The following is an 11,783-nucleotide window of genomic DNA, read 5'->3' on the forward strand; positions in this document are numbered from 1 at the left end:
CCTTCCTTCCTTCCTTCCTTCCTTCCTTCCTTCCTTCCTTCCTTCCGACAGGGGCTCCCTCTGTCACCCAGACTGAAGTACAGTGGCATGATGATGGTATACTGCAGCCTCAAACTCCTGGGCTCAAGCAATTCTTTCTCTTCAGCCTCCCGAAGAGCTGAGACTGCAAGTACACACCACCATACCACAGGGTTATTTTACATTTTTCCTAGAGATAGGGTCTTGTATTATTGCTCAGGCTTATCTCAAACTCCTGGCTTCAAACAATCCTCCTGCCTCAGCCTCCCAAAGAATTGGTATTATAGGCATGAACCACTGTACCCAGCTTGTAATCACAATTTCTTATTTTGTCCTTCACAGGATATATAGTTCCACTTTCTAATTTCACTACAAGGTGAGGGTTCATGAAAGGGAACTGGGTAGAAAAACTAGTCATGACAAAGAAAAAGAGGAAGGAGAACAAAAGAAGTGCTTTATGTTTCTCACACTCCCTCTTCCTCTGCTTACATCCTTAAAACTCAAGTCTTTTCCTCTTTAGTTTAAAATCCCCTGGAAGGAAACAGTAGATGTTTTATAGCTTAGCCTATTGAATTAGCCGTAACTCATTCCCTGAAGGCAGATGGACAACACAACAATAACAATACCCTTAGGAAATCACAGACACACACACACACACACACACACACACACACACACAAAGCAGAGGCACACAAGGCTGGCTGACTGCTTTGGTTATTAGAGCAGGCTTGGGTGGGAAAATATAGATAGGCAGGAACAAAAGGTAGACAGTAGAAGAGGAACATCCTCAGAGAATTACACAGGAAACCTGGGCACTCACAGACAACTCTGCCTTGAGGGCTTGTTCTGTCTTCTACTTTCTGTTTCTTTCATACCCTTTATCTGTCTTACTTCCTATCTTTATTGATGTCAACTAAAAGAGCCAAACTCTGTAAAATATTTGAAGAGAGTTATTCTGAGCCAAATATGAGTGACCAATGGCCCTCAGAACATCCTGAGAATGTGTGCTGAAGGTGGTTGGGATACAGCTTGGTTTTATACATTTTAGGGAGATACGAAACATCAAGCAAAACATGTAAGATGTACCTTAGTTCAGTCTGAAAAGGTGGGACAAGTGGAAGTGGGGGCTTTCATGTCATAGGCAGACTCAAAGATTTTCTGATTGGCAATCAGTTGAAAGAGTTACCAATGCAAAGGAGTGTCTGGGTTATGAGAAAGGATTGTGGATACCAAAGTTTTATCATGCAGTTGAGCCTCCAGGTAGCAACCTTCAGAGAATAGATGGTAAGTGTTTCTTATCAGACTTAAAGAGTGTGTTCTATCAGTAATTCCAAATGGGAGGAGGGTATAATGAGGCATGTCTGGCTCCCCTCTTCCCATCATGGCTTGAACTAGTTTTCAGGTTAGCTTTGGAATGCTCTTGGCTGAGAGGAGGGATCCATTCAGATGATTGGGAGCCCTTAGAATTTTATTTTTTGTTTACATTGATAAAGTATTTCCCTAGACCAGGGAAGACAGAGTTCCTGGCTCCTATTCGTTGGAAGGAAGAAAGAAGTAGAGGGTCTAACCACTATTTGCCACAATGATTCTAAGGGGAAGTGCTTCATGGGTTCCAGCTAATCACCTACAAATAACTTAAGAACAAAACTATTTCTGGTTTGGTGGCTGGATGTATACTGATGCCTTTTTATCTGGGAGGAATCTAAGCACTTCCCTTTTATCAATTTTCTCTTTCTCTCAGGAAGGACTACCTCTTACTCCTAGGGACATGTTCTGAGTTGTGTCCCATGTGGCTTATTTGCATCTAGGTTGTTCATTGTATACCGACTGAAGTGTCATCAGTAATAGCTTAGTACTAGGAATACCAGTGAATTAAATGTGGTTAAATTTAAGTTGGAAGTCCTAAAAAATTCTCTAACTTTGAAACACCAGAAATCCTCCTTCATTGAGTCAGACATTTCTTAGAAATCAATGTTAGAATCTGTCTTAGAACACGGTCTTAGAAACTGTCTTTGGGTTATCACTTACCATAAAAAATGCAAACTTTTTAGCATGGCATCAAAGATCTTTCGTTATCTCTTTGTTATTTCTACAGCTTTATCATGCCGATCTTCTTTATAATGAAACATTTCAGGTCACTGAATATGCCTCTCCCTCTTGTTTCTGGCCCTTTGTACATACAGTTTCCCTTGTTTCACGGCTTCTTTACCATACTTCCTTGCTGGGCTAAGTTTTCCCCTTTAAGGCAACTTAGATTTCCTTCCTTTTACAGATTGTTAACTGATTTTCACAAGAAAATGGTAAGTACCACTGTTAGGGTACTCTTCAGGGTTCCCCTAGTACACACGAAACTTACCATGTTGTAGCATTTCACATTCTGTTTTCTTTTTCTCTTCTGTCTTTGATTATGCATTACTTTAGGGAAAGTGCTCTTGTACCTCTGGTATTTAGGTATTTGTTTCTGTGATTGAAACTGGTTATGTCTAGGTACAAACTGGTAGAAAAGTACATTATAACTTCGTTAGTGACCCCAAAACTAAATAGACATTTTTAAATTAAGAGGAAAAAAACTGCATTTTATGGGAGTTCAACTCTAAAATGCAGCTATAGGCCTTAGAGCATAGTCAAGTGTTGATTAACTCGGCAATTATTTGCTAAGAATTTGCTTCTCTTCCAGTATTCTGTTACATATCTTAGTGGGAGCAAACTAGGTAAGAGTAGAGAACACTCCGGTGGGGAAGGATGATTTGAAAGATAAAAATAAATTTGACTTGACTTAAAAGCTAGGGTTGGAGAGTTGTTATAGATTAATTCATTATTTGAAACATTTGAATGACAGGCTGAGAAGTTAGACTAAATGGAATGTCTAGAACCAATGAAGAATTTTAAGGAGGATTATATGGATATAGTAGTGACAATGACGAGCAAGATGAAAAAAGACACAACTGGAACAGAATTAATTTTCCTCAGAATTACCTTTGCCCTTTATGTACTTCCTTTTCTCTGTGGTATTCCATTCTATGCTTCTTCAAATGCTGAGTCAAGGACATAAAATAAAAAGTCCAACTTAGGCACTTTGACACTTAATAACATTATAGAATCTTGGGGTCAAAACAGTCCCAGTCCATTATTCAATATCTAATTTAATATTTTTCACCTTGTTCAGTATTTGAGTTTTCTCCCTATGAGGCTTTTATTACAGTCTATACTTTTAATTCACTATATCCCGATCTAGCTCGTTTAATTTTGAAAACAATTCTCAAAAGAGTTTGTTTATTTAATTAAAACATGTATTTCTTTTAGATAAATGACGAGTCATAGATCCACTCCTTGAGACTGCGTAGAACAAATCAACACTCTCTCATGATAATTTTTCAATTATTTGCACCCAACTACCTTGTTTTCACTTAGGCTTTTCTACTCCACCTGGATAAATGTTTAATTTCTTTCTTCTTTAGGTGTCCTGTCCTAGGAGAACACTCCTACTTTAAGTTATGGTTCCCAGTACTAAGCTTTATGGATATTTGAACTAGAGCACAGTAGTAAATACCAATAGCACACTCTCATTCTTCACACGCTATTTCTGTTAATACATGCTAACCAGTTATATTATTATTATCATTATTATTATTTTGTATGCCACTATTAACTCAGTAGTCTGGGCTTTCTATAAATCAAACACTATGTGTTTATACAGTGATGCTAAGCTACGTGACATCATGTTATAGTTTAGGTACAGAAGTAAAGCCATCAATCTTTTAAAAAGATACTTGTACAGCAGAAATGCTATCCGTAAGTATTTGTCCAGATTGTTGACATGCCTGATGAGGGACCTATGTTTTGTCTTTTTGTAATTTGATTATTGGCTTTTCTAGTGATTCTGCTTTGTTTCCATGCTTTGATTTGATAGATATTTAAAAATAAACGCAGTATCTGACCAAACCAATCTCTACTTCATCACTGACAAGGTTTTGGCTTCTTACCAAGTCCCCATCACCTCATCCCCATCAACTAACATAGTAGTTGCTATTTTCATCTTTACTCTCAGTCTTTCACCACTCAAATTTTATAATGACATTGTCTGGTGATAAAACAGGATATAAAAAAATAGCATCTTTTCCCTATCCTATTACTTATACAGTTGTGACTTTTTTGGCCACAGAAGAGAGGTTTTGTATTTATTGCTATCAGATTACTTCATACTAGGTTTGATCCATTACCAGTCTACTCTGATGACAGCATTTTTATCTGTTATATAATGTATTCCATTTCATATGTAACATATTTTGGAGGTTTAAATGAGAAAGTACAGTTTTGTTATTATCCTACAAAATGGACTTAAAAATTTATTCATCAAAGTTTGTTCTTTTTGGTATGAAAATTATTGTAGCTGACAGAGAAGTTAGAAGCAAAAGATTAAGAAGCCCAGGTTTTTTTTATTTTTTTTATTTTTTATTGTATTTTTATTTTTATTTTTTGGTACCACCCTTTATCAGTGACAAACAGCAAGCTCTGTTTTATGCAAATATCTTTTTTTGTTGTTGGTTTTCTCAGCAAACCTTTATTTTCTTCAGAGAAATACTTCACTAACTATATTTTTCCCTTTTTTGTTTACTTGTGTATTGCCTTTATTCCAAAGTAAAATAAAATTCATGGGTGCTAAAATTTTCACCGAGACAAGGAAATGATTTTTTTAAGTGTTCTCATTTTGTGTGTGTGTGTGAACAGAGTCATCCAGTCATCCAGCTGTTTTTCAATCCCCATATTATGCTTGTTTGTCAGATTTGTGCATTGCATTGGGAAAATATCCTTCATTTACTGCATCTGACTTTGCAGTTTGTAATATAGGTCTGAGATGTATTATTTGTATTCATGTCTCCTTTTACTTTTCTCATAACTGCCATGCAACATGCATCTACCCTTAGGTTCATGGGTTTCGACTGTAGGCTTATAACTTCATTAACTGGACTACTATGATGCCCCACTTACATAAATTAGTGCTGTTTGAGTTTGGTTGTACGTCTACCAGTTCATGTCAATCAGAAGTGTAATCACATCTAGTTATAGTGAATCTCCTGGTTTATTATTGTGCTGAACTGAGGCTCAATTTATTTTAGTTTACTTATTAATATTAATAATTTATTAGTCACAGTATGTATGTTGGTCTATGGACTGTATTCGTTCATAACTCAGCATCTCCTGAAATTGTGCCTTATTTTTTTTTTGCATTTTTTTTTTTGAAAAAATTTATTGTGAATTCTATTGTGGGCATATTTACATGGACATTTTTCTTTTTCCCTCTTTCCTTTTGGTAACAACTTTGATGAAGGAAAGTAAAACAATAATACTGATAAAACGTAAAATACTAGCTTATTATATGTTCTCTGTACCCTATTAACTTAGTAAGTGTTGACTTCATACGGTCTGTATATAAAAAGCCAAGAAGGTCTCAGGTATGTTCACTTACTTTTGTCATTTTTTTTCTGCTGCCTTGATGATATCTATCACTTAGGCCTCTTGAGTTCTGTATTTTGCTAGTGCTGTTGCTGTTGATGGCTTTTATGAGACTCATGATGACACTGCCGAGGCTGTTCTTTCCTGAAACAAGTGATTGGGTCACTATGACAGCTGCACTCCCTGGAATTCTGTTGAGGTGCACAATGCCCTTGAAATCCACTCAAGTTATTGTTTTGTTTCAATAGTAATCATCTTGCCAACCTCTGTCTTTTCATTGGTGTATTTAGATAGTTTACATTTGATATAATTATTGCTATGTTAGGGCTTATGTCCTGACATTTTATTTTCTTGTTTTCTAACTGTTCTACTTTTTACTTCTCTATTTTCCTTTTTCTACTTTTCTGTGGGCTACTTGGACAGTATTTTTAGGCTTCTAGGTTGATTTGTCTAGTATGTTTTTGAGTGTATCTCTTTTTTGTGTGTATTTTTTATGACTATTCTGGGTATATTACATTACATACCCAGAGTAGTATTACATTACATACTTAGAATAGTAACTAAAAACAGATACACACAAAAAGAGATACACTCAAAACACATTAACTAAATCAAAATAGAAATATTATATATAAAATAAAAATAGAAATGTTATATATATGTAATTTTCCCATCTAGTGCGACATTTGATCAGTTTGAGTGAAAAATAGTCATCTTAAATTTAAGTCCTTTTCATTTCCCCTGGTTGTAACAAAACTGTCTTAAATTTTTCTTCTACATACATTACAAACCACTTCATGATCCTGCAATCCCACTGCTAGGTATTATATCCCAACGAAAGGAAATCAACATATTGAAGAGATATCTGCACTCTCATGTTTATTGTAGCGCTATTCACAATAGCCAAGACATGGGAGCAACCTAAGTGTCCATAAAAGATAGATGGATAAAGGAAATGTGGTAGATACACACAATGGAGTATTATTCAGCTGTAAAATTAATGAGACCCTATCATTTGCAACAACAATGATGGAACTGGAAGATATTATGTTAAGTGAAACAAGTCAGGCATGGAAAGAAACAACATTTTTCACTCATTTTTGGAAGCTAAAAATTAAAGAAAAATTGAACTCCTGGAGATAGAGAGCAGAATAATGGTTACTAAAGGCTGGGAAGGGTAGCAGGGAGGAGGGAAAATGGGGGTGGTTAATGGGTACAAAAATATAGTTAGACAGAATGAATAAGATCTAGTGCTTGATAGCACAACAGGGTGGTTAGAGTCAACAATAACCTATTGTAAATTTTAAAATAACTAAAAGAGTGTAATTAGATTGTCTGTAATGCAGGGAGATGACAAATGCTTTAAATGATGGATACTCCATTTACTCTGATGTGATTACTTTGCATTGCATGCCTGTATCAAAATATCTCGTGTGTCCCATAAATATATGCAGCTACTATGTACCCAGAAAGGTTAAAAATTAAAAAAGAACCACTTCACATAGTGCTAAAAGTTTTTCTTCAAACATGATTTAGAACACTAAAGAAGAGAAGAAAAACCTGTTATATTGCCATATATATTTTTACTCTTTATGTTACTCTGTTTTTCTTCTCTGATGTTTCAAGGTTCTTTTTATTAAATCATTTGCTTTCTGTTCTAAGAACTTTCTTCAGTCTTTTCTTTCCCTTAAGGATAGCACTGCTGGCTAGAAATTCCCTTAGTTTTTCTTTATCTAAGACTATCTTGCTTTCTTCTTCATTTCTGAAGGATATTTTCACTGAATATTGGATTCTAGGTTGATCATTTTTTTTCTTTCAGCACTTGAAAAATGTACCGCTTTCTTCTGGCCTCCATGATTTTTATGCTAAATCTGCTATCATTCAAACTATAGGTAGGATGTAGTTCTTCTTGCTGCTTTCAATTCTTTTATGCTTTAGTTTTCATAGGTATGATATGATGCATCTTGGCATGGGATTTGTTGGGTTCATCCTGTTTAAGGTACACTAAACTGCTGCTGCTGCTTACTCTTATTCTTCTTCATCTCTTTCTCCTCCTCCTTCTTCTGTGTTCTCCTTCTGTTTCTTTCTTCTTCACCGCCTCCTTCTTTGCATGAAAGAAGAGATAATGAAAAGTTTGACAGCAAGGAAATGGGCCACAAGTTCTATTATGCTTACACTAAGCTTTGTACCTTTTGCCAAAATTGGTAAATTTGCAGACATTCTTTTAAGTACTGTTTTAGTCTCACCTTCTTTATCTTCTCATGGGACTCCAATGACACAGATGTTTGATCCTTTGCTACAGGTTCGCATATCCCTGAGATTTGGTTCAGTTAGGCAGTGATTGTCTTTTCTCATTCAAGTCCTGGTTCTTGGTATGATAAGTAAATTTCTACTGTATTCCGGACATGTTGAGTATTAGGCTATGAGAATCCAGATCTTATTTAAGTCTTCTGTTTCAGCAGGCCTCCTCTGATACCACACTGGCAGAAGTGCTACCTCATTACTGCCAAGTGAAGGTGGCCTTCGCTGATACCCAAAAGTAAGTTGTACTTTGTTACTGATCAGCAGGGATGGGAGTTTAGGCTCCCACTAGGTCTCTGATGGCATCATCCTATCTGGGAGGAGGAGAAGTACCTTGTTACTTTGTCCCACATGACCTCTACTGATACTAGGCAGAGGGATGAGGCAGTGTTCATTATTGCTTGAGGTCATAAATGTCCTTTATTTTTCCTGTTCATTCTCTTTGAACACTGTGATGGTTAATACTGAGTGTCAACTTGATTGGATTGAAGGATGCAGAGTATTGTTCCTGGGTGTGTCTCTGAGAGTGCTGCCAAAGGAGATTAATATTTGATTCAGTGTACTGGAAAAGGCAGACCCACCTTCAATCTGGGTGAGTGCCATCTAATCAGCTGCCAGTGCGGCCAGAATAGAAAGCAGGCGGAAGAATGTAGAGAGACTAGACTAGCTTAGCCTGCCAGCCTACATCTTTCCCCTGTGCTGGATGTTTCCTGTCCTCAAACGTCGGAATCCAAGTTCTTCAGCTTTGGACTCAGACTGGCCTCTTTGCTCCTCAGCTTACAGATGGCCTATTGTGGAACCTTGTGATAGTGTGAGTTAATACTCCTTAATAAACTCCCTTTTGTATATTCATCCTATTTGTTCTGTCCCTCTCGAGAACCCTGACTAATACAGACATTAATATGGCAAGGAGGGAATTGGGTGTCTTGTAACAGCTGGGTCAGCATGTAGATTGCCTGCCTGCATGGTCCACTGACACTACGAAGGGGTGACACGAGTTACCTTGGGACAGGAATGAATGTCTTGGTTTCTTACTCCGCCTTCTCTGATACTATCATGTGGGGGAGTTTGGGGACCATGTTTCTATCTAATGAGGGTGGAGTCCAGGCTCCCTTCTAGCCTTTGCTGATGGGGTTGGGAGTGAGACTGTATTATGCATTTCCATAAATGATTGACTGGAGTTGTGCTGTTATTATCTAAAAGTTTTCTGTCTTGCTAGGTGCCCCTTTCCTCCTCTTTTGGTTAGAGAGAGAGCAGACTTTTCATGAGAAAATCTCTTTGCTCCAGCTGATGATATTTCTGGGTTGCTGGATTCTCTAGCACCCAATCCAGGATGTATGAGATAAAAGGGAAACTCAGGGAACACACTGCCTCATTCTTTGGTCCCACAGTCCCTAGCCAGTCTTGTCTCCACTTTCAGAGTCTTCTTATGTTTCTTTTACGTATAATGCCCGAGGTTTTGATCTGTACTTAATGAGAGGATTAGGGTAAAGTATGTCCACTCCATCTTTTGAGACTTATGTTTTAATACAGTAAAGATTTGACTTCCATCTCTTCTTTCCAAACAGTTGATTGCATATTCGAAGAGTAGTACTGCTAAAGCGACAGCTGAAACTTTAATAACAGCAAGGGGAAAGAAAGTCTCACTACTTACAATTTGCAAAATAAGATGCTATTAAGCCTCTATATTTCCATATGCACAAAGGGAGGTAACCTAACCTTAACATTTAATAATAAGAAACTATTCTCAAGCAAATAATTACTGACAAAAATGAAAAGAAAACAAAAATAATACTCATTTCCCATAATATTTCAAAGTAAAATGTTTTTTAAAAGTTTATAAAAAGTGAGTTTGAGACATTAGTCCTTTGAAATGAAAATATGCTCTATTCTACCATCATAATTGTTTAGGAAAGTTTAATATGACTTACGCTGCCCATTGTTCTCAGTGAGTCACGTTCTTTTTTCCTGACTTTGATACAGTGCTTCAAATTGTTTTACTAATTTTTCATTTTTATTATTTTATATCTCCAAGTTATTGGATCTTCTGGAAAACAGTTGAACCCCGTAGCATATGATTCAGTAAATGCTTTAAGCTACATAGGCCCAAGAAGAACACCATGACAAGCTTTCCTTGCCCATAGGTGATTTATCTTTGGTCCTAGAACACAAAATTTCACAGCTAGGAAGAACCTAAGTGCTTTTTCATACCACTAGTCATCTTAAATGTATGTCCAACAGAGATGACGTGAAATAAAAATTAAACAGTGTGCAGCTGGAATCAGAGTGAGGTTGAGGTCACAGTATAAATATACCTTAAGAAGTGTAGATGATACAGGTGGATCTGAGACTGAAGGAATGTGTCTCTCTTGAAGAGATGACTGCTTAGCAGTTGATATTGAATGAAATAATAATGGAGAAATTTTTTATTTAGGAGTTTAATTCATGATTTATAATAAGTTTTGTAAAGACAACATTCAAAATCTTGACTGAGTTGCTATACTGCTCTGGAAAAAAATGGTATCTATTTTGGTAGTATGTGCTGGAAAGTCAAACTTCTAGAGTAAAACAGACTTCCCTATTTACTTTCTGTTTATATGGTTTTTTGCACATGTTAAATATAAGTATTTCTACTAGGAAAATAATAGCACATATAGAAAAATTCTAATAGCCAATCAACCTAAATGCCCATCAATGGTAGACTGGATAAAGAAAATGTGGTATGTATACACCATGGAATACTATGCAGCCATGAAAAAGAACAAGATCATATTCTTTGCAGGAACATTGATGAATCTGGAGGCTATTACCCTTAGCAAACTAACACAGGAACAGAAAACCAAATACCACATGTTCTCACTTACAAGTGGGACTAAAGGATAACACATGGACATAGAGAGGGGAGCAACACACACTGGGGCCTATTGGAAGGTGGAGGTGGAGAGGAGGGAGAGGATCAGGAAAACTAACTAATGAGTCCTGGGCTTAATACCTGGATGATACAATAATCTGTAAAACAAACCCCCATAACACATGTTTACTTATGTAACAAACCTGCACATGTACCCCCTGAACTTAAAATAAAAGTTAAATTAAAAAAGAACATGTGTTCTAAAAAAAAAAAAAATTCCAATGACCTTGAATTTTACTGTTTTAGCTATATTAGTATATTAAGAGATTCCTGATCAAGTATGTAACTGAAGCTGAAAAAATAGCTATAATTTGTCACATCTAGAAGGTTTCTTTAGCTGTAGTATAGGATGGACTAATCTTTACATGGGGAAAAAATTTAAGAGAGATTAATGCAGCCTGACCCAAGGACAGATGGAAAGATAATCTTGAGGTGATCATAATGTGAATTACTCAGAATATCTAGATCATTTTCTTCTATTAATCCCCTGCAATTCAAGCAAGGAGCAAGAACTATCACTTTTGGAGGGGCATTTCCCCTGGGGACAGGCCTGGAGACTACAAAAAGTGACCTGAGATCCTTGTAGCCATCCTCAGAGTCAGATAGGTGCATACTGAATGGTAAGTACCCTGATAATGTCTTCAAAGGCCACTATATGAGACATCTTCTGAGATTTCCCGAGTATTCCAGAGAGATTGGAGCAGGAGCTAGAAGTGTCATTGGGAAGATAACAGTTCTGAAGATGAGAGCTGAACCAGTAAAAACCCTTGTTTCCCTTATGATGACATATATGCCTTCTGTAGGTTGATGCAGTCTGGAAAGACTAATTAGAAACCTAAATTATTTTCAAGATTTACATTTATTTGGAACTAATTTATAGCATATATTTGAAAATTAGTTATTTTATAGTTATTTTTTGGCACTGCCCAAATAAAAATACTTCGATCAACCACTCTTTCCAAAAGACTTGGTTCCAGAGACTTGTACTGATCCACAAAGATTTGCTGCTATGTCTCAATGTATAATAAGTATTTTGAACTTATGGAAGAGAAAAATATCTTTTTGTCACCCATATACAAGAAAGATTAACAAGAGAAAA

The sequence above is a fragment of the Mandrillus leucophaeus genome, unplaced genomic scaffold (genome assembly GCF_000951045.1).
Source record: "Mandrillus leucophaeus isolate KB7577 unplaced genomic scaffold, Mleu.le_1.0 Scaffold38, whole genome shotgun sequence".
Taxonomy (NCBI): Eukaryota; Metazoa; Chordata; class Mammalia; order Primates; family Cercopithecidae; genus Mandrillus; species Mandrillus leucophaeus.